Below are 27,558 nucleotides of genomic sequence, written 5' to 3' on the forward strand. Positions count from 1 at the left end.
CTGTTCATTTTTTGGCCATATACTACATCAGGGGCAAGCTGCGCCCATCACCAAGTGCATTTAACCAGCAATAGTGTGGTTATTTTTTGGCCATATCCCAGTCTAATTCTGTCACTAAATCCATACCGGTCACCCAGCGCCTAAATACTAGGCCTCAAATTTATATCCCGCTAAATCTCTCGTTACCGCTGTCCTGTTGTGGCTGGGAAAGTTATTTAGTGTCCGTCAAAGCACATTTTTTGTTCTGGGTTGAAATACAATTCCCAATTTAGCAATTTAAAAATTTAGTGGTTTCTGCTGTATCAGATCTATTTGAAATCTATCCCTAAAAGGGTATATAATATTCAAGGTGCACATAGGGTCATTCAGAATAACTTCACACACCCGCTACTGTGCATTTCCAAGTCTAATTCTGTCACTAAACCCATACCTGTCACCCAGCGCCTAAATACTAGGCCTCAAATTTATATCCAGCTAAATCTGTCCTTAGTGCTGTAGCTGGGCGAGTTATTTAGTGTCCGTTCAAGCACATTTCTTGTTCTGGGTTGAAATACAATTCCCAATTTAGCAATTTCATAACTTAGTGGTTTCTGCTATATCAGAGCTATTTGAAATCTATCCCTAAAAGGGTATATAATATTCAAGGTGCACATTGGGTCATTCAGAATAACTTCACACACACCCGCTACTGTGTATTTCCAAGTCTAATTCTGTCACTAAACCCATACCTGTCACCCAGCGCCTAAATACTAGGCCTCAAATTTATATCCTGCTAAATCTCTCGTTAGTGCTGTAGCTGGGCGAGTTATTTAGTGTCCGTTCAAGCACATTTCTTGTTCTGGGTTGAAATACAATTCCCAATTTAGCAATTTCATAATTTAGTGGTTTCTGCTATATCAGAGCTATTTGAAATCTATCCCTAAAAGGGTATATAATATTCAAGGTGCACATTGGGTCATTCAGAATAACTTCACACACACCCGCTACTGTGTATTTCCAAGTCTAATTCTGTCACTAAACCCATACCTGTCACCCAGCGCCTAAATACTAGGCCTCAAATTTATATCCTGCTAAATCTCTCGTTAACGCTGTCCTGTTGTGGCTGGGAAAGTTATTTAGTGTCCGTCAAAGCACATTTTTGTTCTGGGTTGAAATACAATTCCCAATTTAGCAATTTCATAATTTAGTGGTTTCTGCTATATCAGAGCTATTTGAAATCTATCCCTAAAAGGGTATATAATATTCAAGGTGCACATTGGGTCATTCAGAATAACTTCACACACACCCGCTACTGTGTATTTCTAAGTCTAATTCTGTCACTAAACCCATACCTGTCACCCAGCGCCTAAATACTAGGCCTCAAATTTATATCCTGCTAAATCTCTCGTTAGTGCTGTAGCTGGGCGAGTTATTTAGTGTCCGTTCAAGCACATTTCTTGTTCTGGGTTGAAATACAATTCCCAATTTAGCAATTTCATAATTTAGTGGTTTCTGCTATATCAGAGCTATTTGAAATCTATCCCTAAAAGGGTATATAATATTCAAGGTGCACATTGGGTCATTCAGAATAACTTCACACACACCCGCTACTGTGTATTTCCAAGTCTAATTCTGTCACTAAACCCATACCTGTCACCCAGCGCCTAAATACTAGGCCTCAAATTTATATCCTGCTAAATCTCTCGTTAACGCTGTCCTGTTGTGGCTGGGAAAGTTATTTAGTGTCCGTCAAAGCACATTTTTTGTTCTGGGTTGAAATACAATTCCCAATTTAGCAATTTCATAATTTAGTGGTTTCTGCTATATCAGAGCTATTTGAAATCTATCCCTAAAAGGGTATATAATATTCAAGGTGCACATTGGGTCATTCAGAATAACTTCACACACACCCGCTACTGTGTATTTCTAAGTCTAATTCTGTCACTAAACCCATACCTGTCACCCAGCGCCTAAATACTAGGCCTCAAATTTATATCCTGCTAAATCTCTCGTTAGTGCTGTAGCTGGGCGAGTTATTTAGTGTCCGTTCAAGCACATTTCTTGTTCTGGGTTGAAATACAATTCCCAATTTAGCAATTTCATAATTTAGTGGTTTCTGCTATATCAGAGCTATTTGAAATCTATCCCTAAAAGGGTATATAATATTCAAGGTGCACATTGGGTCATTCAGAATAACTTCACACACACCCGCTACTGTGTATTTCCAAGTCTAATTCTGTCACTAAACCCATACCTGTCACCCAGCGCCTAAATACTAGGCCTCAAATTTATATCCTGCTAAATCTCTCGTTAGTGCTGTAGCTGGGCGAGTTATTTAGTGTCCGTTCAAGCACATTTCTTGTTCTGGGTTGAAATACAATTCCCAATTTAGCAATTTCATAATTTAGTGGTTTCTGCTATATCAGAGCTATTTGAAATCTATCCCTAAAAGGGTAGATCATATTGAAGGTGCACATAGGGACATTCAGAATAACTTCACACACACCCGCTACTGTGCATTTCCAAGTCTAATTCTGTCACTAAACCCATACCTGTCACCCAGCGCCTAAATACTAGGCCTCAAATTTATATCCAGCTAAATCTGTCCTTAGTGCTGTAGCTGGGCGAGTTATTTAGTGTCCGTTCAAGCACATTTCTTGTTCTGGGTTGAAATACAATTCCCAATTTAGCAATTTCATAATTTAGTGGTTTCTGCTATATCAGAGCTATTTGAAATCTATCCCTAAAAGGGTATATAATATTCAAGGTGCACATTGGGTCATTCAGAATAACTTCACACACACCCGCTACTGTGTATTTCCAAGTCTAATTCTGTCACTAAACCCATACCTGTCACCCAGCGCCTAAATACTAGGCCTCAAATTTATATCCTGCTAAATCTCTCGTTAGTGCTGTAGCTGGGCGAGTTATTTAGTGTCCGTTCAAGCACATTTCTTGTTCTGGGTTGAAATACAATTCCCAATTTAGCAATTTCATAATTTAGTGGTTTCTGCTATATCAGAGCTATTTGAAATCTATCCCTAAAAGGGTATATAATATTCAAGGTGCACATTGGGTCATTCAGAATAACTTCACACACACCCGCTACTGTGTATTTCCAAGTCTAATTCTGTCACTAAACCCATACCTGTCACCCAGCGCCTAAATACTAGGCCTCAAATTTATATCCTGCTAAATCTCTCGTTAACGCTGTCCTGTTGTGGCTGGGAAAGTTATTTAGTGTCCGTCAAAGCACATTTTTGTTCTGGGTTGAAATACAATTCCCAATTTAGCAATTTCATAATTTAGTGGTTTCTGCTATATCAGAGCTATTTGAAATCTATCCCTAAAAGGGTATATAATATTCAAGGTGCACATTGGGTCATTCAGAATAACTTCACACACACCCGCTACTGTGTATTTCTAAGTCTAATTCTGTCACTAAACCCATACCTGTCACCCAGCGCCTAAATACTAGGCCTCAAATTTATATCCTGCTAAATCTCTCGTTAGTGCTGTAGCTGGGCGAGTTATTTAGTGTCCGTTCAAGCACATTTCTTGTTCTGGGTTGAAATACAATTCCCAATTTAGCAATTTCATAATTTAGTGGTTTCTGCTATATCAGAGCTATTTGAAATCTATCCCTAAAAGGGTATATAATATTCAAGGTGCACATTGGGTCATTCAGAATAACTTCACACACACCCGCTACTGTGTATTTCCAAGTCTAATTCTGTCACTAAACCCATACCTGTCACCCAGCGCCTAAATACTAGGCCTCAAATTTATATCCTGCTAAATCTCTCGTTAACGCTGTCCTGTTGTGGCTGGGAAAGTTATTTAGTGTCCGTCAAAGCACATTTTTGTTCTGGGTTGAAATACAATTCCCAATTTAGCAATTTCATAATTTAGTGGTTTCTGCTATATCAGAGCTATTTGAAATCTATCCCTAAAAGGGTATATAATATTCAAGGTGCACATTGGGTCATTCAGAATAACTTCACACACACCCGCTACTGTGTATTTCTAAGTCTAATTCTGTCACTAAACCCATACCTGTCACCCAGCGCCTAAATACTAGGCCTCAAATTTATATCCTGCTAAATCTCTCGTTAGTGCTGTAGCTGGGCGAGTTATTTAGTGTCCGTTCAAGCACATTTCTTGTTCTGGGTTGAAATACAATTCCCAATTTAGCAATTTCATAATTTAGTGGTTTCTGCTATATCAGAGCTATTTGAAATCTATCCCTAAAAGGGTATATAATATTCAAGGTGCACATTGGGTCATTCAGAATAACTTCACACACACCCGCTACTGTGTATTTCCAAGTCTAATTCTGTCACTAAACCCATACCTGTCACCCAGCGCCTAAATACTAGGCCTCAAATTTATATCCTGCTAAATCTCTCGTTAGTGCTGTAGCTGGGCGAGTTATTTAGTGTCCGTTCAAGCACATTTCTTGTTCTGGGTTGAAATACAATTCCCAATTTAGCAATTTCATAATTTAGTGGTTTCTGCTATATCAGAGCTATTTGAAATCTATCCCTAAAAGGGTATATAATATTCAAGGTGCACATTGGGTCATTCAGAATAACTTCACACACACACGCTTCTGTGCATTTCCAAGTCTAATTCTGTCACTAAACCCATACCTGTCACCCAGCGCCTAAATACTAGGCCTCAAATTTATATCCTGCTAAATCTCTCGTTAGTGCTGTAGCTGGGCGAGTTATTTAGTGTCCGTTCAAGCACATTTCTTGTTCTGGGTTGAAATACAATTCCCAATTTAGCAATTTCATAATTTAGTGGTTTCTGCTATATCAGAGCTATTTGAAATCTATCCCTAAAAGGGTATATAATATTCAAGGTGCACATTGGGTCATTCAGAATAACTTCACACACACACGCTTCTGTGCATTTCCAAGTCTAATTCTGTCACTAAACCCATACCTGTCACCCAGCGCCTAAATACTAGGCCTCAAATTTATATCCTGCTAAATCTCTCGTTAGTGCTGTAGCTGGGCGAGTTATTTAGTGTCCGTTCAAGCACATTTCTTGTTCTGGGTTGAAATACAATTCCCAATTTAGCAATTTCATAATTTAGTGGTTTCTGCTATATCAGAGCTATTTGAAATCTATCCCTAAAAGGGTATATAATATTCAAGGTGCACATTGGGTCATTCAGAATAACTTCACACACACCCGCTACTGTGTATTTCCAAGTCTAATTCTGTCACTAAACCCATACCTGTCACCCAGCGCCTAAATACTAGGCCTCAAATTTATATCCTGCTAAATCTCTCGTTAGTGCTGTAGCTGGGCGAGTTATTTAGTGTCCGTTCAAGCACATTTCTTGTTCTGGGTTGAAATACAATTCCCAATTTAGCAATTTCATAATTTAGTGGTTTCTGCTATATCAGAGCTATTTGAAATCTATCCCTAAAAGGGTATATAATATTCAAGGTGCACATTGGGTCATTCAGAATAACTTCACACACACACGCTTCTGTGCATTTCCAAGTCTAATTCTGTCACTAAATCCATACCGGTCACCCAGCGCCTAAATACTAGGCCTCAAATTTATATCCCGCTGAATTTGAATACAATACATTGGGCCAAATAATATATTTGTTGTTGTGGTGAACCATAACAATGAGAAAAACATCTAGTAAGGGACGCGGACGTGGACATGGTCGTGGTGGTGTTAGTGGACCCTCTGGTGCTGGGAGAGGACGTGGCCGTTCTGCCACATCCACACGTCCTAGTGTACCAACTACCTCAGGTCCCAGTAGCCGCCAGAATTTACAGCGATATATGGTGGGGCCCAATGCCGTTCTAAGGATGGTAAGGCCTGAGCAGGTACAGGCATTAGTCAATTGGGTGGCCGACAGTGGATCCAGCACGTTCACATTATCTCCCACCCAGTCTTCTGCAGAAAGCGCACAGATGGCGCCTGAAAACCAACCCCATCAGTCTGTCACATCACCCCCATGCATACCAGGGAAACTGTCTCAGCCTCAAGTTATGCAGCAGTCTCTTATGCTGTTTGAAGACTCCGCTGGCAGGGTTTCCCAAGGGCATCCACCTAGCCCTTCCCCAGCGGTGAAAGACATAGAATGCACTGACGCACAACCACTTATGTTTTCTGATGATGAGGACATGGGAATACCACCTCAGCATGTCTCTGATGATGACGAAACACAGGTGCCAACTGCTGCGTCTTTCTGCAGTGTGCAGACTGAACAGGAGGTCAGGGATCAAGACTGGGTGGAAGACGATGCAGGGGACGATGAGGTCCTAGACCCCACATGGAATGAAGGTCGTGCCACTGACTTTCACAGTTCGGAGGAAGAGGCAGTGGTGAGACCGAGCTAACAGCGTAGCAAAAGAGGGAGCAGTGGGCAAAAGCAGAACACCCGCCGCCAAGAGACTCCGCCTGCTACTGACCGCCGCCATCTGGGACCGAGCACCCCAAAGGCAGCTTCAAGGAGTTCCCTGGCATGGCACTTCTTCAAACAATGTGCTGACGACAAGACCCGAGTGGTTTGCACGCTGTGCCATCAGAGCCTGAAGCGAGGCATTAACGTTCTGAACCTGAGCACAACCTGCATGACCAGGCACCTGCATGCAAAGCATGAACTGCAGTGGAGTAAACACCTTAAAACCAAGGAAGTCACTCAGGCTCCCCCTGCTACCTCTTCTGCTGCTGCCGCCTCGGCCTATTCTGCTGCTGCCGCCTCGGCCTCTTCCTCCGCCTCTGGAGGAACGTTGGCACCTGCCGCCCAGCAAACAGGGGATGTACCACCAACACCACCACCACCACCTCCGTCACCAAGCGTCTCAACCATGTCACACGCCAGCGTTCAGCTCTCCATCTCACAAACATTTGATAGAAAGCGTAAATTCCCACCTAGCCACCCTCGATCCCTGGCCCTGAATGCCAGCATTTCTAAACTACTGGCCTATGAAATGCTGTCATTTAGGCTGGTGGACACAGACAGCTTCAAACAGCTCATGTCGCTTGCTGTCCCACAGTATGTTGTTCCCAGCCGGCACTACTTCTCCAAGAGAGCCGTGCCTTCCCTGCACAACCAAGTATCCGATAAAATCAAGTGTGCACTGCGCAACGCCATCTGTAGCAAGGTCCACCTAACCACAGATACGTGGACCAGTAAGCACGGCCAGGGACGCTATATCTCCCTAACTGCACACTGGGTAAATGTAGTGGCAGCTGGGCCCCAGGCGGAGAGCTGTTTGGCGCACGTCCTTCCGCCGCCAAGGATCGCAGGGCAACATTCTTTGCCTCCTGTTGCCACCTCCTCCTTCTCGGCTTCCTCCTCCTCTTCTTCCACCTGCTCATCCAGTCAGCCACACACCTTCACCACCAACTTCAGCACAGCCCGGGGTAAACGTCAGCAGGCCATTCTGAAACTCATATGTTTGGGGGACAGGCCCCACACCGCACAGGAGTTGTGGCGGGGTATTGAACAACAGACCGACGAGTGGTTGCTGCCGGTGAGCCTCAAGCCCGGCCTGGTGGTGTGTGATAATGGGCGAAATCTCGTTGCAGCTCTGGGACTAGCCAATTTGACGCACATCCCTTGCTTGGCGCATGTGCTGAATTTGGTGGTGCAGAAGTTCATTCACAACTACCCCGACATGTCAGAGCTGCTGCATAAAGTGCGGGCCGTCTGTTCGCGCTTCCGGCGTTCACATCCTGCTGCTGCTCGCCTGTCTGCGCTACAGCGTAACTTCGGCCTTCCCGCTCACCGCCTCATATGCGACGTGCCCACCAGGTGGAACTCCACCTTGCACATGCTGGACAGACTGTGCGAGCAGCAGCAGGCCATAGTGGAGTTTCAGCTGCAGCACGCACGGGTCAGTCGCACTACAGAACAGCACCACTTCACCACCAATGACTGGGCCTCCATGCGAGACCTGTGTGCCCTGTTGCGCTGTTTCGAGTACTCCACCAACATGGCCAGTGGCGATGACACCGTTATCAGCGTTACAATACCACTTCTATGTCTCCTTGAGAAAACACTTAGGGCGATGATGGAAGAGGAGGTGGCCCAGGAGGAGGAGGAGGAGGAGGAGGAAGAGGGGTCATTTTTAGCACTTTCAGGCCAGTCTCTTCGAAGTGACTCAGAGGGAGGTTTTTGGCAACAGCAGAGGCCAGGTACAAATGTGGCCAGCCAGGGCCCACTACTGGAGGACGAGGAGGACGAGGATGAGGAGGAGGTGGAGGAGGATGAGGATGAAGCATGGTCACAGCGGGGTGGCACCCAACGCAGCTCGGGTCCATCACTGGTGCGTGGCTGGGGGGAAAGGCAGGACGATGACGATACGCCTCCCACAGAGGACAGCTTGTCCTTACCCCTGGGCAGCCTGGCACACATGAGCGACTACATGCTGCAGTGCCTGCGCAACGACAGCAGAGTTGCCCACATTTTAACCTGTGCGGACTACTGGGTTGCCACCCTGCTGGATCCACGCTACAAAGACAATGTGCCCACCTTACTTCCTGCACTGGAGCGTGATAGGAAGATGCGCGAGTACAAGCGCACGTTGGTAGACGCGCTACTGAGAGCATTCCCAAATGTCACAGGGGAACAAGTGGAAGCCCAAGGCCAAGGCAGAGGAGGAGCAAGAGGTCGCCAAGGCAGCTGTGTCACGGCCAGCTCCTCTGAGGGCAGGGTTAGCATGGCAGAGATGTGGAAAACTTTTGTCAACACGCCACAGCTAACTGCACCACCACCTGATACGCAACGTGTTAGCAGGAGGCAACATTTCACTAACATGGTGGAACAGTACGTGTGCACACCCCTCCACGTACTGACTGATGGTTCGGCCCCATTCAACTTCTGGGTCTCTAAATTGTCCACGTGGCCAGAGCTAGCCTTTTATGCCTTGGAGGTGCTGGCCTGCCCGGCAGCCAGCGTTTTGTCTGAACGTGTATTCAGCACGGCAGGGGGCGTCATTACAGACAAACGCAGCCGCCTGTCTACAGCCAATGTGGACAAGCTGACGTTCATAAAAATGAACCAGGCATGGATCCCACAGGACCTGTCCGTCCCTTGTCCAGATTAGACATTAACTACCTCCCCATAACCATATATTATTGGACTCCAGGGCACTTCCTCATTCAATCCTATTTTTATTTTCATTTTACCATTATATTGCGAGGCTACCCAAAGTTGAATGAACCTCTCCTCTGCCTGTGTGCTAGGCCTAAATATATGCCAATGGACTGTTGCAGTGGTGGGTGACGTGAAGCCTCATTCTCTGCTATGACATGCAGACTGATTCTCTGCTGTCATGAAGCCAGATTGTCTGTTACGGGACCTCTCTGCTCTGCCTGTGTGCTAGGCCTAAATATATGCCAATGGACTGTTGCAGTGGTGGGTGACGTGAAGCCTCATTCTCTGCTATGACATGCAGACTGATTCTCTGCTGACATGAAGCCAGATTGTCTGTTACGGGACCTCTCTCCTCTGCCTGTGTGCTAGGCCTAAATATATGCCAATGGACTGTTGCAGTGGTGGCTGACGTGAAGCCTCATTCTCTGCTATGACATGCAGACTAATTCTCTGCTGACATGAAGCCAGATTGTCTGTTACGGGACCTCTCTCCTCTGCCTGGGTGCTGGGCCTAAATTTATGACAATGGACTGTTGCAGTGGTGGCTGACGTGAAGCCTGATTCTCTGCTATGACATGCAGACTGATTCTCTGCTGACATGAAGCCAGATCCTCTGTTACGGGACCTCTCTCCTCTGCCTGTGTGTGTGCTGGGCCTAAATATATGCCAATGGACTGTTGCAGTGGTGGCTGACGTGAAGCCTCATTCTCTGCTATGACATGCAGACTGATTCTCTGCTGACATGAAGCCAGATCGTCTGTTACGGGACCTCTCTGCTCTGCCTGTGTGCTAGGCCTAAATATATGCCAATGGACTGTTGCAGTGGTGGGTGACGTGAAGCCTCATTCTCTGCTATGACATGCAGACTGATTCTCTGCTGTCATGAAGCCAGATTGTCTGTTACGGGACCTCTCTGCTCTGCCTGTGTGCTAGGCCTAAATATATGCCAATGGACTGTTGCAGTGGTGGGTGACGTGAAGCCTCATTCTCTGCTATGACATGCAGACTGATTCTCTGCTGACATGAAGCCAGATTGTCTGTTACGGGACCTCTCTCCTCTGCCTGTGTGTGTGCTGGGCCTAAATATATGCCAATGGACTGTTGCAGTGGTGGCTGACGTGAAGCCTCATTCTCTGCTATGACATGCAGACTGATTCTCTGCTGACATGAAGCCAGATTCTCTGTTACGGGACCTCTCTCCTCTGCCTGTGTGTGTGCTGGGCCTAAATATATGCCAATGGACTGTTGCAGTGGTGGCTGACGTGAAGCCTCATTCTCTGCTATGACATGCAGACTGATTCTCTGCTGACATGAAGCCAGATTGTCTGTTACGGGACCTCTCTCCTCTGCCTGTGTGCTAGGCCTAAATATATGCCAATGGACTGTTGCAGTGGTGGCTGACGTGAAGCCTCATTCTCTGCTATGACATGCAGACTAATTCTCTGCTGACATGAAGCCAGATTGTCTGTTACGGGACCTCTCTCCTCTGCCTGGGTGCTGGGCCTAAATTTATGACAATGGACTGTTGCAGTGGTGGCTGACGTGAAGCCTGATTCTCTGCTATGACATGCAGACTGATTCTCTGCTGACATGAAGCCAGATCCTCTGTTACGGGACCTCTCTCCTCTGCCTGTGTGTGTGCTGGGCCTAAATATATGCCAATGGACTGTTGCAGTGGTGGCTGACGTGAAGCCTCATTCTCTGCTATGACATGCAGACTGATTCTCTGCTGACATGAAGCCAGATCGTCTGTTACGGGACCTCTCTGCTCTGCCTGTGTGCTAGGCCTAAATATATGCCAATGGACTGTTGCAGTGGTGGGTGACGTGAAGCCTCATTCTCTGCTATGACATGCAGACTGATTCTCTGCTGTCATGAAGCCAGATTGTCTGTTACGGGACCTCTCTGCTCTGCCTGTGTGCTAGGCCTAAATATATGCCAATGGACTGTTGCAGTGGTGGGTGACGTGAAGCCTCATTCACTGCTATGACATGCAGACTGATTCTCTGCTGACATGAAGCCAGATTGTCTGTTACGGGACCTCTCTCCTCTGCCTGTGTGTGTGCTGGGCCTAAATATATGCCAATGGACTGTTGCAGTGGTGGCTGACGTGAAGCCTCATTCTCTGCTATGACATGCAGACTGATTCTCTGCTGACATGAAGCCAGATTCTCTGTTACGGGACCTCTCTCCTCTGCCTGTGTGTGTGCTGGGCCTAAATATATGCCAATGGACTGTTGCAGTGGTGGCTGACGTGAAGCCTCATTCTCTGCTATGACATGCAGACTGATTCTCTGCTGACATGAAGCCAGATTGTCTGTTACGGGACCTCTCTCCTCTGCCTGTGTGCTAGGCCTAAATATATGCCAATGGACTGTTGCAGTGGTGGGTGACGTGAAGCCTCATTCTCTGCTATGACATGCAGACTAATTCTCTGCTGACATGAAGCCAGATTGTCTGTTACGGGACCTCTCTCCTCTGCCTGGGTGCTGGGCCTAAATTTATGACAATGGACTGTTGCAGTGGTGGCTGACGTGAAGCCTGATTCTCTGCTATGACATGCAGACTGATTCTCTGCTGACATGAAGCCAGATCCTCTGTTACGGGACCTCTCTCCTCTGCCTGTGTGTGTGCTGGGCCTAAATATATGCCAATGGACTGTTGCAGTGGTGGCTGACGTGAAGCCTCATTCTCTGCTATGACATGCAGACTGATTCTCTGCTGACATGAAGCCAGATTCTCTGTTACGGGACCTCTCTCCTCTGCCTGTGTGTGTGCTGGGCCTAAATATATGCCAATGGACTGTTGCAGTGGTGGCTGACGTGAAGCCTCATTCTCTGCTATGACATGCAGACTAATTCTCTGCTGACATGAAGACAGATTCTCTGTTACGGGACCTCCCTCCTCTGCCTGGGTGCTGGGCCTAAATATATGCCAATGGACTGTTGCAGTGGTGGCTGACGTGAAGCCTCATTCTCTGCTATGACATGCAGACTAATTCTCTGCTGACATGAAGACAGATTCTCTGTTACGGGACCTCTCTCCTCTGCCTGGGTGCCGGGGCCTAAATATCTGAGAATGGACTGTTCCAGTGGTGGTTTCAAAGGAAAGGACCGGCACTTCGCTGATGTAGATCACAATGTAGATTTATTCAGTCACATATTCAAAATGGCATAGTGACGCGTTTCAGCACAGATGTGCTTTCATCAGACTGCATAAAACATCTTACACTCCAGCTATTTATACATAAATGAAACACAAAGGAACTGACATCATCAAAGAAGCTCCGCCTCCCTCATTAATTAAAATTCGCATATCAAATAATCGCAATGAAAAATTCGCATTGAAAAATTCGCAATTGAAAATTCGCAACTGAAAATTCGCAATTGAAAATTGAAAATTCGCAATTGAAAATTCGCAACTAAAAATTCGCAACTGAAAATTCGCAATTGAAAATTCGCAAAAAACATATCCACTCTATACTGGCGAAGATTTTCAGTCACATAGTCCATTCTTGCAGTGATTAATCACGCTGAAGAAAAAAAGAAATATATTTATCAGATTGCATAAGGCCGAATGCCTTATAGGAAGCAGGACACATTGTACTCACGATTGAGGCCCCTGGGCTCCATTGTCTGAAGACGATGGATCCAGTAAGCCTCCCTTTTCAATAACAATTTATTTCTGTCACCCCCTCGACGGGGTAATGATACACCTTCAATAATCTGATACCTCAACTGCGAGATGTTGTGTTTTTTATCATAAAAATGAAGGGGTATTGGGAGTAATAAATTCTGTTTACGGATAGTAGATTTGTGTTTACTTAGTCTGTCCTTCATTCTCATTGAGGTTTCCCCCACATATAGTAATCCACATGGACATTTAAGAATGTAAACCACAAATCTACTATCACAAGTGAACGTGCCCCTTATTGGAATATTTTCACCTGAGTGAGGGTGGGAGAAACATGAACCCTTTATAACGCTGGAACAATTGACACAGTTTAAACAAGGAAAAGTGCCCCGTCTAGGTGTAGATAAAGTACTCTGTCCTCTTTCTATTTTATTACTTCCCACATCCGCCCGGACTATTTTATCCCTAATATTTTCTGCCCGTTTATAGCATATCATGGGTGGCCTCTGGAACTCTCCTATCCGTGGATAGGACTTAGATAATATGTGCCAATGTTGATTAACAATAGTCCTAAGGCGCTGGGACCAGGGATGGTATTTAATCACTAAGGGGATCCTTGTTTCTTTCTTAGTTCTATCTGGTGGTGTAATCTCAGCTTTATTACGCTGTATTTTCAATAGATCAGGGGGGTAGCCTCGCTCTCTAAATTTATTGGTCATATCGTCTAATCTTGTTTGACACATATCCCTATCACTAACGATCCGTCTAACCCTCTGGTATTGCCGCCCTGCTTCTTACTAGAATTGTTCCAGTGGTGGGTGACGGGAAGCCAGATTCTCTGCTATGGAACCTCTCTCCAATTGATTTTGGTTAATTTTTATTTATTTAATTTTTATTTTAATTCATTTCCCTATCCACATTTGTTTGCAGGGGATTTACCTACATGTTGCTGCCTTTTGCAGCCCTCTAGCTCTTTCCTGGGCTGTTTTACAGCCTTTTTAGTGCCGAAAAGTTCGGGTCCCCATTGACTTCAATGGGGTTCGGGTTCGGGACGAAGTTCGGATCGGGTTCGGATCCCGAACCCGAACATTTCCGGGATGTTCGGCCGAACTTCTCGAACCCGAACATCCAGGTGTTCGCTCAACTCTAGTCAGGAGCAGCACAGCTGTATTCCGGTTGAGTTATTTTCAGGGATGTATTCTACTGGTGCTATTTGTGCCTTTACTATGAGTCACTTGTACTGGAAGTGGCCAGGTGGTGTTAAGTGCAGATTCCTGCTGCCACAGGGATATTCATTTGAAATGAACACTCTGTTGCTTTAGGATATGATCACACAGTCAGGTGTATGCTGCAGTTTTTGAATCCAAAATCAGGAGTTGATCGTAAAAGAAGAGAAAGCATCGATGACAGATACGGCTTCTCTTTGAATTCACTCCTGGTTTCGGCGTCAGAAACTGCACGCAGAAACCTGACACAAGGCCGTACCCTAGCCGTGTGAAATCAGTGGAGTTCACTTTCGATCAGTATGTTAATTGCAGCTTTTGGCTCCTGCAGTTAGACCTCTGTCTTTCTTACATTCTTGCCATCAGAATTTTCAGGATCCCATACAGTCAAATCATCTGACCCCCCCCCCCCCTCCTTCCTCCCATCCATGCTGCCCATTACCACTTCCCATCTTGCACCATATGTTTTGGGCAGGATGTGCTGCAGTTTTCCAGGCTTGGACTGACCCACCAGGTGGGCCCCTGAGCACAGAAGTTCTGAGCCTATTGTCACTACACCCACAAATGCAACCAATGCATTCACAGGCACCACAGACCAAGGAGCAGTGGCAGTGTGGCACAGTTAAAAGTAATGGTTAAAAGTATTGTTTTATCATCCTGTGAGGGTTAGCAAGATGATATGACCTTTTGCGACTTGTGCCCTGTGTCGGTGCAGTGGAGTGACCTGTCTTTTCCACCCATGGGCCCACCTCCTGATGTGGCTTTCCCCTCACAGCAAGCATATCCCTTCTGCCTGTCCCCATCCTAGAGCTCTCCGCAGAGAGCAGCAGACAGATTTCAGTCAGTGAAGACAAGTGTGACGGCTTAATCTTTGTTACTGAGAACAAGAAAGGCAGCAGTAGGAAGACACGGCTGGAGCAAGGAGAAGATGAGACAGCCATATCCCAGAGATGCATGAAAGAGAAGTGATGGGCTTTGGGGCACTGCAGTTAACCCAAGTGTGATATTGGCACTTGAAGTGTCACTGAACTTTTTTAAAACTTTTGATATGTCATAGCGACTTATCAAAGCTATTGATCAGTGGGGATCTGAGTACTGAAACCCCCACCAATCACTAGAACATGGAGAGAGAACCACTCACCTAGACGGCCCTCTCTCCTCAATACAGAAGAAGGGCTCAACAGAAAGTCTATGGGCCCATCTTGATTCCCTCTCCTGTAGTCAGGAGAGAGAGCATGCTATGTGAGCACTTTTCGCTCCTCGTTCTAGCGATCAAAACCTTTGATATGTTGTTATGACAGGGAACTTAAAGTGGCCCATGAAAAAATAAAAATAAAAGTGGCTCCATGCTGTAGTCAGGTCCAAAGTCCCAGAATACATGGCCAACACAAGTAGGCAGGGCCAGCAATACCATATTGTGCACATTATACCACACAGACAGAGCCAAATACTGCAGTGCATCACAAAATACTGTCCCACCAGTACAAAATACATCCCAAAAACCCAGTTTATAATGAAAAGCACAACATGACACCATTTAAATTTAGTTGCAATTGCTATTTCTATGCCCCCATGCCACTTTCAGAAAAGGGGAGTGGTGATGGTGGGGTGTGAGTTGGACCCTGACCCATTTATTATCATTTACGTCCATTTCCTTGTGTAAATGATGACTGAAATCTATACCAGCTATGATCTGGCGTAGATTTCAACCTAGACATATGAACTTGTGGAGGATGCTCTCAATCCTGTGCCTCATCATAAATCGAGCACATCCTGCCATGGCGCATGGGCTAGCACACATCGGTCTTTAATAAATGACCCCCTCTGTTTCTGAAGCAGAAAACTCAAATATATCCGTTTACTATGTTAGCTGGTCAAATATACCTAAGTGCACAAAATTGTGAGCTCACTGATGAACCCAAGGCACAAACGTCCAGCACCCTGTGAGGATCAAGTGAAAACATTTAGGCGGTCAACAAGTAAAAGTCATCTCTACTAACATCTGCTTATCTTTACCTATAGATCTTAATCCTAGTATGGTATAATTAAGATTTATTTATCAAAATGCATAAGTAGACATTAGTAGAAATGGAATTTTACTTGTTGACTTCCTAAATAAAGTTTGAAAGGTTTTACCTGATCCTCACAGAGAGCAGGACTATTCTCCTCTTTCCTACGCTGATGTGAACACAGCCTTACCCTGTCCACCTCTAAATATACATTTCATGTTGTTGAGGTGACAGAGTGAGCCATCTACTTCTTTCTAACTGCTTAGATGCTGTGATCGCTATAGACTGTGGTATCTGAGGGGTTAAACTCAGGATCTGAGTTATCTCTTGTTCAGGTGTTAAATACATCAGCCGCTTTTGATAGACCTCTGCATTCTGGCTTATATGGTCTATATGGCACAATAAATGACCATCCTGGCGCAGCTGCTGTTGGATCAAATTACACAGGGTTTGTTTGCTAAAGACACAAAATGGTAGAAACGGCTATAGATTCAAAAGGGTTGGAAAACATGGAAATTTGGATTATACATGGAAATTTACATTTATCATTAAAAGTCTCTAAGCAAACAAAACCCCTATGATAACCCTGAAACGATAAATGAATATCCGCTTATTATTAAAATGTAAATTTTAATTAATACACATTAAAAATGGGTGGAGCTATAAAAAAAAATTAATAATTGTGGCCAGACCAGATCTTTGAACATACTAGATGCTGATTAGCTCACCTGTACTGTTGATGCTGATTTTCAATATGAGGATGTTTTACCAGGAATTCTGAGATCCGGGAATAAAATAAGCTTGACATGGCTTAGATGCTTAAAAGTGTAAGTGAAGTAAGTAACAATCACCTTAGACCATCAACAAATGAGCGAGCCCCTCATCAAGCAGTTTCCTACATGGCATCTCTCCGTATGATACAAAGAGAGGTGGTAATCACAAGACACATCTTAGGGGTATATTAGACTGCCAGATTTTCCTATGAACACTCGTTAGTCTAATACCACCTCTAAGGCTACATTAACACGTCAGTATTTTTCTATATCCCAAATTTCGGTCCGTTTTTTGCGGATCCGTTGTTCCTGTAAATGTTTCCGTATGTCATCCGTTTTTTGCAGATCCGCAAAAACCGGAAACATGTATAAATTCACAAAGCAAATAAAGTTGTTTGGATTTCTTTGAAAAAAAAAAAAAGTGAATAAGTGATTTCTGTGGGCAGGATTTAATTTCCAGGAACGGATTCCGCATAAAACGGATGACATACGAAAGTCATCCGTTTTTTGCGGAACCATTGACTTTGTATTGTACCAGGATCCGATTTTTGCGGAAAAGAATAGGACAAGTTTTATATTTAATCGGACATGCGGAACGGAACAACGGAAACGGACAGCACACATTGTGTTGTCCGATTTTTTCCAGGACCCATTGAAAATGAATGGGTCTAGATCTGGTCCTGATCTGTTCCGCAAAAAACGGAACAGATCAGGAAAGAAAACACGGACGTGTGAATGGACCCTAAATGCTCTTTCATTGGGCAGTCCAGATCTTTCAGCATGCTCAAAGATCTGGATTTGCTGGCGGCAGGTCGCTCTATCTAATAATGATCTGCCGCCAACATACCACTGTCCTGCGTGGGGATGGAGGACATTGTTGTGGAGGACATTGCTGCATGTAATAGCAGTGGTGACCTCTGCTAACTATCTGCCAATTACTGGGGGGAATGCTTCCCTCCCAACAATCGCTGGCAGCATCAGGGTGTCTAATACACCCTTTACCCTGATGATATCATTACTTTAGCTGGAGCTCTTTGTTACATATCTAGATGTTTCCAACTTCCTGGCCCCTCCTAAAGATCTTCAGTATGCAGTACACATGTATAGTTACTTCAGACCTTAGGAACCCGTTCTAGCACCTAGTTCCACCAACCAACTACATTACAAGGAATTAAGGGGAAAGAACCACTAAAAATACCACACAGAGGAACACCAATAGCAGGACTGCTGAATCAGCAAGATTACCCTAACTACCAATGTGTGTGTCCTCAGCTATCATAAAAAATGCTGGTTGACCTCACAAGCAAAGGAACACCGTGTGCTCTCAGTGCTCAAAAGAGTACAATACTATAACACATTAGCAATTCTTGCAATATATGTACTCAAGGGTAGAAACCACACAAGCTGGCGAATCACCCCAGCGACATTTACAGTATTTACAATATAGTCTCGAAGAAACAAGTTCTCATTTTTCTAACAAAGTGTGAGCTTCCTATGTGATGTTGTTGTGGCACTAAAAGTGGTGGGTGACTATACCAGCGGAAAGCACACTCAATAATTTTAATGGATTCACGCTGGTTAACCTCTCTATATACATATAGTTGGAGACTGCTTAGCCGTAACATTATTTATGCAGTTTGAGTATGTCAATAGGAGTTTCCAAGAATCTAAGTATTATTTATGCACAAACAAAGCATCAAGATGTACAGGAGGCAGCAGCCAGCGTACTCAAGCGTCAGAAGTGATATATTTTTCAGGAAAGAAATGCTTACATGTCACAAGGAGGGTAAGCCTTACATACGCTAATGGTATATGAGTGCTGCAGGAGTGCTACTTAAAGAGGGCCAGGTATACAACGCTGCTTCCATTATTTGATTTAGAAAAGAATCTGTTTAAACCAAATCTTTTGAATTATTTAAGTTTCAAGAATGATTTAATTTTTTCAACACCTTTATGTAGCGAAGCATTTGCATTGTTTTCCTCTAATGTCTCTTTTTATTTAAGTTCTTATAGGCATTGACAGTGGCTGCTCATACAGACTGTCTTGAGAATGGAAAAAAACGTACAATAAAGTGAATTGGAAATGAGAGACTTCATAAGGGAAATGCATGGTATAATGAATACTGAAGAAAGCTGCATAGAACAAACAAGCTGAAAAAGTGGACATGAGATATTCTTGAGTCAAAAATGAAAAACTGCTAATGTCCCTATTAACATGCACATGTAACTTTAGCATTGTCTACCTTAAAAGGGTTGTCTATTATCGCTTGGACGTGCAACCAGTGTCCACAGGCCCATCTGGTGTACGCCGACCCGTGAGGAGCTGGAATGAAGGATGGGAGTGGTAGTGGCTTTGGCTGTCACAGTCAATCATGATGGCTGTCCTCAAACCATTGCTCCCTAGGGCCATGCAGTGAAAGGAGGGGGCACCCTTCCTTCTTTCAGGACACACCCTGATTCTGGGGCTCCTGCCTGATGGTAACTGGGGTGCCCTTGATGTTAGGTGTGCAAAATAAGGGTTGTATTGCATCCAACAACATTTTGGACAGAGTTAAAATTCTTTCTCTACATAATGAGGTATGGAGTCTGGCATAGTGACAAATAATGGCACTCTCGGTATGTTATCTTGCTAAAGTATCTCTCAGTACAATCTCTGGCTGGTAACTTTAATCTGGTAATTATAGCTGTAGTGTTCACAGGTCTTTAGAGGCACGTCTGACAAGCACGTGGTTAAGTGTGACGGGTGTCTTAACTGTAATCCCTCACAAACTGCAAATTCTGGTTAGCTGTAGTCGCAGGTTACGATGCTGGCTCCTCTGCTTGGCAATGCAGATTCTAAGTTCTTCTTTCTTTCTCTCTTTCTTGCTGTAGCAGAAGCAGTAACTTTCAAAGAGATTGGTTAGTCTCTGGATCTTGAGGCGTAAGGAGAAGGAAAACATAGACTTGCTTCCTTTATCATTACACATTGTAGTCTACTCTCTCCCTTTAGTCAGGAAGTAGGACCAGCCTACTCGTGCTCCTCCTGAGAGATACCCCCTGCACTGGGATATTGCAGGAGCACCTCCCGACAATTGCTAGAACAAAGTTACAGCAGTACCAAGAAAGCGTCATGGTATTTCTTCCTGCTATGGTGTTCATTATTAAGGGCATTACCAATGCACCCCGAAAAAACTATTTGGTTCTACTTTGTTAATACAGTGCTGTTGAGTCGTGTATAACTGCATAGTACTAGGCTGCAAAGCTGCTGCATCCCAACTGCATCACTGCCACATCTTGTGGCTGTACCGTTATGCTTCGGGGGCAATTCAGCTGTTTGTCTGGGACCTTCAATGATTCGACTTGTACAGGGAAGCACAATATTTGGAAAACTGTGCTAATTGGAATCATCTATGCCGCCTGTGTGGCTCTTTCATTCTACTCACCACTTTGGCATCAGATTTGACAAGCTATACCCATAACTGGGTAAATAGATTGTACTAGTTCAGAGATTGGAACATTTACTCAGCACTATACATGTCTTGAGGAATAAAGTATGTTGAGGGAAATTAAAAGTATTTCCAAGCTTTTTAACAGTTTTGTGGTCACGCCAACCCCCCACTGGACCTGTAAAGTTAACATAATTACCTGCCCCGAATGCTTAGTTATAGCTCCTTTGGTCCACCACCGCATTCCCTGCTATCCACTTCCCACTTGTCAACTTATGTGATGTAAGTGATCACAGAGTCATGTGGCGCAGTCCCACCAAGCAGTGGTTTGGTCCACGTTTCCTTTTCTCCTCCCCCTGGTTTCTCAATTGTGTTTTTCAGTTTAACACATAAGGCTTCAACTCTCGGTCAGCAGCTCTGATTGAAGTATGCAGTATCTAACCTGTGGCTGGGCCCCTACCTGGTTATTCTACCGTGGCGTGTCTTTGGTTAAAGAATATGCATAAAAGGAGCTGTCTATGGATCGGGAACTTGTCCGCCGCTGAACACCTGGAGAAGAGGAGCTCGTCCTGCCCACCCTCCCAGTAATTTTGTTGCAGTCCTGTATTAGAGGGGGGATTGTCATCCAGCTTTGGTGGGGAGGATAGTTATTTATTAACTGGTGTTTTTGTTGATTATTTAGTGAACTGGTTGATATATTTTATGATGAGTTTAATTTTGTATAATGTACAGTATGTTGGTTAATTTAACCCTTAATAAAGGACCGCAGCCATAATTTTACCACATTTTATTGTTGTCTCATTGCTCAAAGTTGGGCTTGTGCAAAAGTTTGATACTTTTTACCATTCTCTGTCATGCTTGCCACTTTTGTTAAAAGTGGGTTGGAGCATGGGAGAGGAGCCTAAGCGGACTGACATATTTGTGATGACATCATGGCCACTGATGATAACACCTGACCACTTGTGGGGTGTATTGTTTTTAATTTGCGCCAGGTGTACTTTGTTTCTTTGTCCATCTTTTTGGGACATGAGCTATTGTTTAATGTGTCTGTCTGACTTCCACAGCAACTTGAATCAACTATGCAGTGCCTTTTGGTCTGACTAACAAGCCAGCAGATGTATGGGAAAGGACCTGCTAATGACATCACCTCTGGATTGCATTAGCTGCTGCTGTGTATTAGGAGCCGTTCAGTCTGGCTGGCTGAAGTGAAAAAGCTGTGTCATTGGAATGACATTATGCAGTCGGATTGAACTGACCAATGATGAAACAACCACGATTATCTCCCACCAATCCTATGGGGGCCAATGACTGAAATGGTGGCTGAGGGAAATAAAAGGGTGGCTGCCCCTGTCATCAGTGGCTATTCTACAGGACATCAGTCTAGGGACTACGATCCCAGCTGGTGGACTTCAGAATTGCTCTTCTTGCCAACCATGAGCCTACGGGTTCAGTTGGAGAGTCCAGGTTGGGGCGATCGGGTCTCCTGGTCACATGCCTCACTGTACACAGCTGGCTCCCTAAGCTTGCCCCTACCTCCTCTAGGTGGGTGCCTGCCCAAAGTGGGGTGCTACTGGCTGGGGTAGTTGGTCCTGGGTTCCCCGAAGTCGTGGAGGTTAAATCCCTGGCGAGTCAGCGGAAAGGTGAATCGCTGTCACATGTGCCTTCCTGTGTCCTTGCTGGGTCTGTATTATCTGCAGCAGACTATAATAAAGTCTTCCTGGAGCGTTGTACCCTCACCATGTGTTGTCTGAATAGTTTTCCACCCATTCAGTGGTATGAGCTTTGGCCCTGCGTGATCTTTATAAAGATACCCAGGTCGGTGGACGAGAGTGTAGTGTCCCACTACCGTGTGTATGATCCACTCCAAATTGTTGTGTAATATGATGTTATTTTACACTATTTCTTTGTCTATGCTGCTAAATCCATATTTCAGGCTGATAACTTGCACTACTTACTTTTCACCACTAGAGGTCTCTAAAACACTACTTATATAGTGCAGACACAGGAAGTGAGAGGAGAGTAGAGAATAGCAGTGGAGGAGTTAGGAGGCAGGAGAGGAGACAGTCTTGTCTCTATCCTCCTTGGCATTTCCCAGGGGAACCAACTGGTTTCAACCATTGAGTCCAAAGATCAGGACTGTAGGATCCTACATTATAGAGTACCCTTCCGGGGTATCAAGTGGATTATTTTCTCTAAAGACCACAACCTTTTCAAATAATGAAGCAGAGTGTTTGCCTGCCATGAGGGAGATAGCCCTTGGGCTGTTGGATCATTGAACTAAAGACTATAGACGAAGGAAGGTAACTCATTTATCAGACTCCAGACTCCTTTGCATTAGGTGGAGAGACTCTAAGCTTCCGGCAGCTCATCCATTATCAAGGACAGAAAGGCCATCTGTCAGAATACTCATTTACAGAGGATCTAAACTAATAGCAAAAGGTTGAGCAAGACCAGGAACCAAGCACAAGTCAGAACATCACCTTCTCTCAAGTGTGCTGGAGGTAACATATGCACTTCACCATAAGTAGCCTGCTAATTTGGATTTTGCAGCTTTACCCTTTTTGCCATCTGTATGAAAGACAAAGGGATGTTATTGGCAGCCTTACTATATCTGACAAGTAAAGTTTCTGCCTGGTTCAACTACTGCCTCTCTCATCATTCCACTTCTCCTCTTCATTGCACCTAATGGTGCTGGCGTCACGAACCAGGGGCCCAGCCGCAAAAGCACCTTACACCAATTACCATCAAGGGCACCTCAACCAACATCTGGCTGGTGTTTCCCGCAACCGAGAGTGCCTCAAAAAATTTCATGCTGTCTTCCCATACACTGCACTGCTGGCCCCAAGGGACAACTAAACCGTGAGTACTACTATCCTCAGCACCTTATCACTAGTATGCTCACGTGCGCATCCTCCATAGGGAGCGCCGGCATGTTGCAAGAGCACTCACTGACCCTTGTGTCTCCACAATATTTACCATTACCTCAGTTTTCTGGCACAAATAATACCTGAACATTATACCAGATCCTAGCTGGCATAGATTTCACACTGACACACCGGCCGAGATGCACTTGGAGTGCAGAGTGTGACATTGGAAAAGGAGACCTGAGTGTAAGGAAATTAGCAAAATAAATAAATAAAAATTTTTAGTCAAAAATACTTATTATAGACTGCTTAGCAATGAAAGGGGGATTTCAACTTTTGAACATACATACTTTTAAATACAATTTGTGAGCTCTGTATCTAATAATATTTTGACCTGAGATCTAGCAGAGTAAGGGATGTATTAGACATGCAGATAGTCTACCAGATCATCGCTAACAAATGTTTGTAGGAAGGCTAGTTAGTGATGATCTGCCTGTGCAAAAGTACCTCTGATTACCGTATGAACGAGCAAACGCTCATTCATGGGGACAGATCATGCTGTCTAATCACGGTCTGCTGCCGGCAATTGGGACAAGCGATGGCATTAGCGAGGATGTAATAGCAGTGGTCTCCTCCACTGACGAGCAGGCAATTGTCGGGAAGGAATGCTTCCTTCTCAACAACTGAAATACTGATCTGCAGGTCTGATACAACCCTGTGGAGTAGAAAAGTCCTAATATAATTGGATTAATGAATTTAAACATAAACCACTGTGGTCATAGTTATAGCAACATAGCATGTATTCTCTAAAAGAGGGGCAAAAAAACAACCAGATGTGTGTTTCTAATTTATGAATTGTTTTTGCCTCCAACCTAGGCTCTGTAGCCAATGTCTCTGTTATACCCAATTATCTTGGGGGTTAAAAGAAAAATGTAAGCTTCAGGGACATTCAGTTTAGCCGATTTGTGATATGATCACTGTCTGCGCTGTTTTTCTTCTTCATACCACCAGATTTTACTACAATAATAACATCAAAGTATCTCTAGAGGGGGGTTATTTTCCTACAGTTATGTTTTCCTTTTGCGGATTGGGTTGGTCAAGGTTTCACCTCAAGGCTTGCTATATTTTTTCTTCATAGATTAAAATTCGAGGAGTGCCTTTAGTAGACTTAATATCTGGATTTAGCATCTGTTTACTCTGACCTGACTGTAACCCTAAAGATAGATGTAGGGTGATGCTCAGAAAAACTGCTGTGTCCGGACCTCTCTCTGCATTCAATTACACCCCTGTGATGGATCTGGGCAATGCTTAAATGCAGGTGGTTATAAAAGAACAGAACGGAAGCAGACCACCCATTCACAGGTCATGTCATCACTGAACACAGAGAACAAAGTGTTCCATTCACTAAAGAATACCAAAGACAACTAAACATGACATTGTGTAAGGCTGGGTTTCCACATTCAGATTTTTTAATGCAGTTTTTGAAGACGAAGCCAGAAACGGAGAATAAACGGAGGATACATTTAAAAAATAGACTGAATTATCTTCTCTTTTTGAATGCACTCCTGTCTTTGGCGTCAAAAACTGAATAAAAAACCTGAACATGAAAACTCATCCTTCAGGAGATCTTTATTGATTTCTTTATTTATTGAGTTTGGACACATTAAGTGTTAATTGATATGTCTAGACAAGGGAGTAAGTGACGTGACAAATAATGAGGATAGCCTTTTTTTCCATATAAATAAAACCATTCTACTGAAACTCTTTTAAATGAACAACATAGACAGATATAGCACAGACATCGTGTGACAGAGTATTCCATCATGCTGTTTCATATCAGGATATGGTGAGCCAAGAGAAAAGATAAGGAAGGACACATCTGTCCTTCACCTATCAGAAATATGGAACACACTACTGAACAATGCTACATTTAATTTGAAATGTTAGGTACAGAAACCTTTCATAAGGCTGGGGCTTCATGTTAACATAAAAAGGCTGGCTAGGGCTATGTATTACAAATATGCTTATATTTTACAGAATAAAATTCTAAAAATAAAAATAAAAAAAACTTCTTGTGGGAATTCATCCATCAGTGTCATTCTACGCAGTCGCTAAATAAAGGTATGGTCTCATCCATACTAGATAGGTGATGCTGTCATGCTTCACAGATGCTTCCCTACTTGGGTTTACTTGAGACCATGGATGATCAGACTACATTCCCTTTAACTAAGTCTACTTTCACACTGGCGTTTTGGCTTTCCGTTTGTGATATCAGTTCAGGGTTCTCACAAGCGGTCCAAAACGGATCAGTTTGCATTCTAATGCATTGTGAATGGAAAAGAATCCGCTCAGTTTGCATCAGTTCAGTCTCCGATCAGTCTCCATTTCGCTCTGGAGGCGGACACCAAAACACTGCTTGTCCGTCTGATGAAACTGAGCCAAATGGATCCGTTCTGACACACAATGTAAGTCAATGGGGACGGATCTGTTTTCACTGACACAATCTGGCACAATAGAAAGCAAATCCGTCCTCCATTGACTTTCAATGGTGTTCAAGATGGATCCGTCTTGGCTACGTTAAAGATAATACAAACAGATCAGTTCTGAATCGATGCAGACGTTTGTTTTATCTGAACGGATCCGTCCATGACATTCACTGACCTGCGATCCCTGTGATAATAATTAATGAAGCAGCCGCCGGAAGTAGAAGCACTGTGCGCAGTGAGCCGGCTGCTACATGAATTATTATCACAGGGATCGCAAGTCAGTGAATGTAACGGAGCATTAGATTGCATAGAAAGGGGGAATCTAAATGTCATTCTAACGCCTAAGACTCCTGTGCCCAGCCTTCCTGTCTCCCAGGGAAGCACAGCGTCTGCACAGCCCGTCTTTTCTAATGGACGGATGGCCCTTAGCAACGCTCTTTTGAAGAGTTCTGCTAAGGGCCATTTCAGCCTCAGTTTTCTACCAAAAATAAATGTTTTGGCTAAATAAAGTCTATTGCAAAATTGTTACCTATCACTTGCCCTACACTTTAACACTTTAGCAAAAAAATAAAAAATAAAAATATGACAGTTATCCTTAAAGTGGGGATAATTGGCTTGTACCTCACAGTTTTCTTTGCCTTCCTCTGGATCAACTTGCAGGATAACAGGCCGAACTGGATGGACAAATGTCTTTTTTCAGCCTTATAAACCATGGTACATTTCACCCCTGTGTCCTTGATTTTGCCCCGCTCTAACCCACCTCTTTAACCTATCAATAGCCACTGGTGTCTTTCCCTCTTTTAGACTTGCCATCATTACACCCATACTCAAGAAACCCTCCATGGACCCATCCTCTTTATCCAGATATTGCCCCATCTCGCTACTCCAGTTTGCCAAGTTTACCCTCCCATTGTAGCATCTCGGCACTACAAACCTCCATCCCCTGACAATGCTGCAAGTTGGCGAAAGTTGTGGGGAGGGTTGTGCTAGTCATTTTAATGCTATAATATCCTCAGTGTTACTGGTGTGCACATCTGGTTATATGAAGGCTGGCAATTCACCTGCAGAATGTATAAGCTGAATATGAATTTTATCAGTGCGATGAAATGGCCAAGACAGAACCTGGCAGCTAACCCCGACATAACATTCTTAATACAGGGTTAGTCATTGTAGTAGATAATTAGGGAGGTGAGATTCAAGTTGTGAGAAAATGCAAACACACTACCTCAGGTACATGACATTAGCCTTCTTCTCTTCTAACATGTCTGAGTTTTGGTGCCAGATGCTGACATTTTTGTGATTGTTACAAAAGTTTCTATCCCACAATTATAGTACCTAATTATATTCAATAACTTGTGAACCGGGACTAGCCATGAAAACAAGCCATGAGCTCTGCGGATTTAAAGGGATTCTCCAGGAATAAAAAAAATGTAAATACTTAACTCTATATATATAAAAAGGATGTATATATTTATGTATGTATGTGTGTATGTATTGTGGTAATATGAACAGTGCTGGAAGGTGTGTTGTCCCACTTCAGGTACCTCAGATGGGTGAGACAGATAAAATCCAGAGAGTGGCAGTAGTCTCAGCAAAGCATAGTTTGCTGAGACATTTTTGTACACATTTTCTGGGCTGGATTTTGCTTGGAGTGGTGGCTAGGCTTGGTAGAGGGAGTTGCCAGTCCACACCCTTCCAGTACGGGTTTTCCTTTCTACCTGAGGTAATCGCAGGTGAGGCCTGCTGTAATCAGGCTGGCATAAAGCACCTCAGAGTAGGTCAGTCTGGGGAGAGATACGCTGTGAGATACAGAGACCCAGAGCAGAGGCTCTGTGTGTGGTCTCAGCTCACCAGGCTGAGAGACCACGGGGCACCGTGACAGCCCGAAGTTTGGGGAACGCCGGGATTCAAGGGTCACAAGGCCAGAGTCGGGAGGACTGTTGGGCCACACTTCCCCATACAGGTACGGGACTGATTACAGCCGGAGAGGCTGGAGAACTACGGGCTGAGAAAAAGCCGCATATGG

The 27,558-nt window shown here is 44.2% G+C and overlaps 1 long non-coding RNA gene across 1 annotated transcript in view; it reads left to right on the forward strand.

Moving 5' to 3' along the window:
- Positions 1–20,417, forward strand: part of LOC122934557 — a 111,003-nt gene extending 90,586 nt beyond the window's left edge. Inside the window, exon 3 of the long non-coding RNA XR_006388670.1 lies at positions 18,762–20,417. This is a non-coding gene — a long non-coding RNA (uncharacterized LOC122934557). The remainder of the gene's footprint in view (positions 1–18,761) is intronic.
- The last annotated feature ends 7,141 nt before the right edge of the window (positions 20,418–27,558 follow it).

Source organism: Bufo gargarizans, chromosome 4 (genome assembly GCF_014858855.1).
Source record: "Bufo gargarizans isolate SCDJY-AF-19 chromosome 4, ASM1485885v1, whole genome shotgun sequence".
NCBI lineage: Eukaryota > Metazoa > Chordata > Amphibia > Anura > Bufonidae > Bufo > Bufo gargarizans.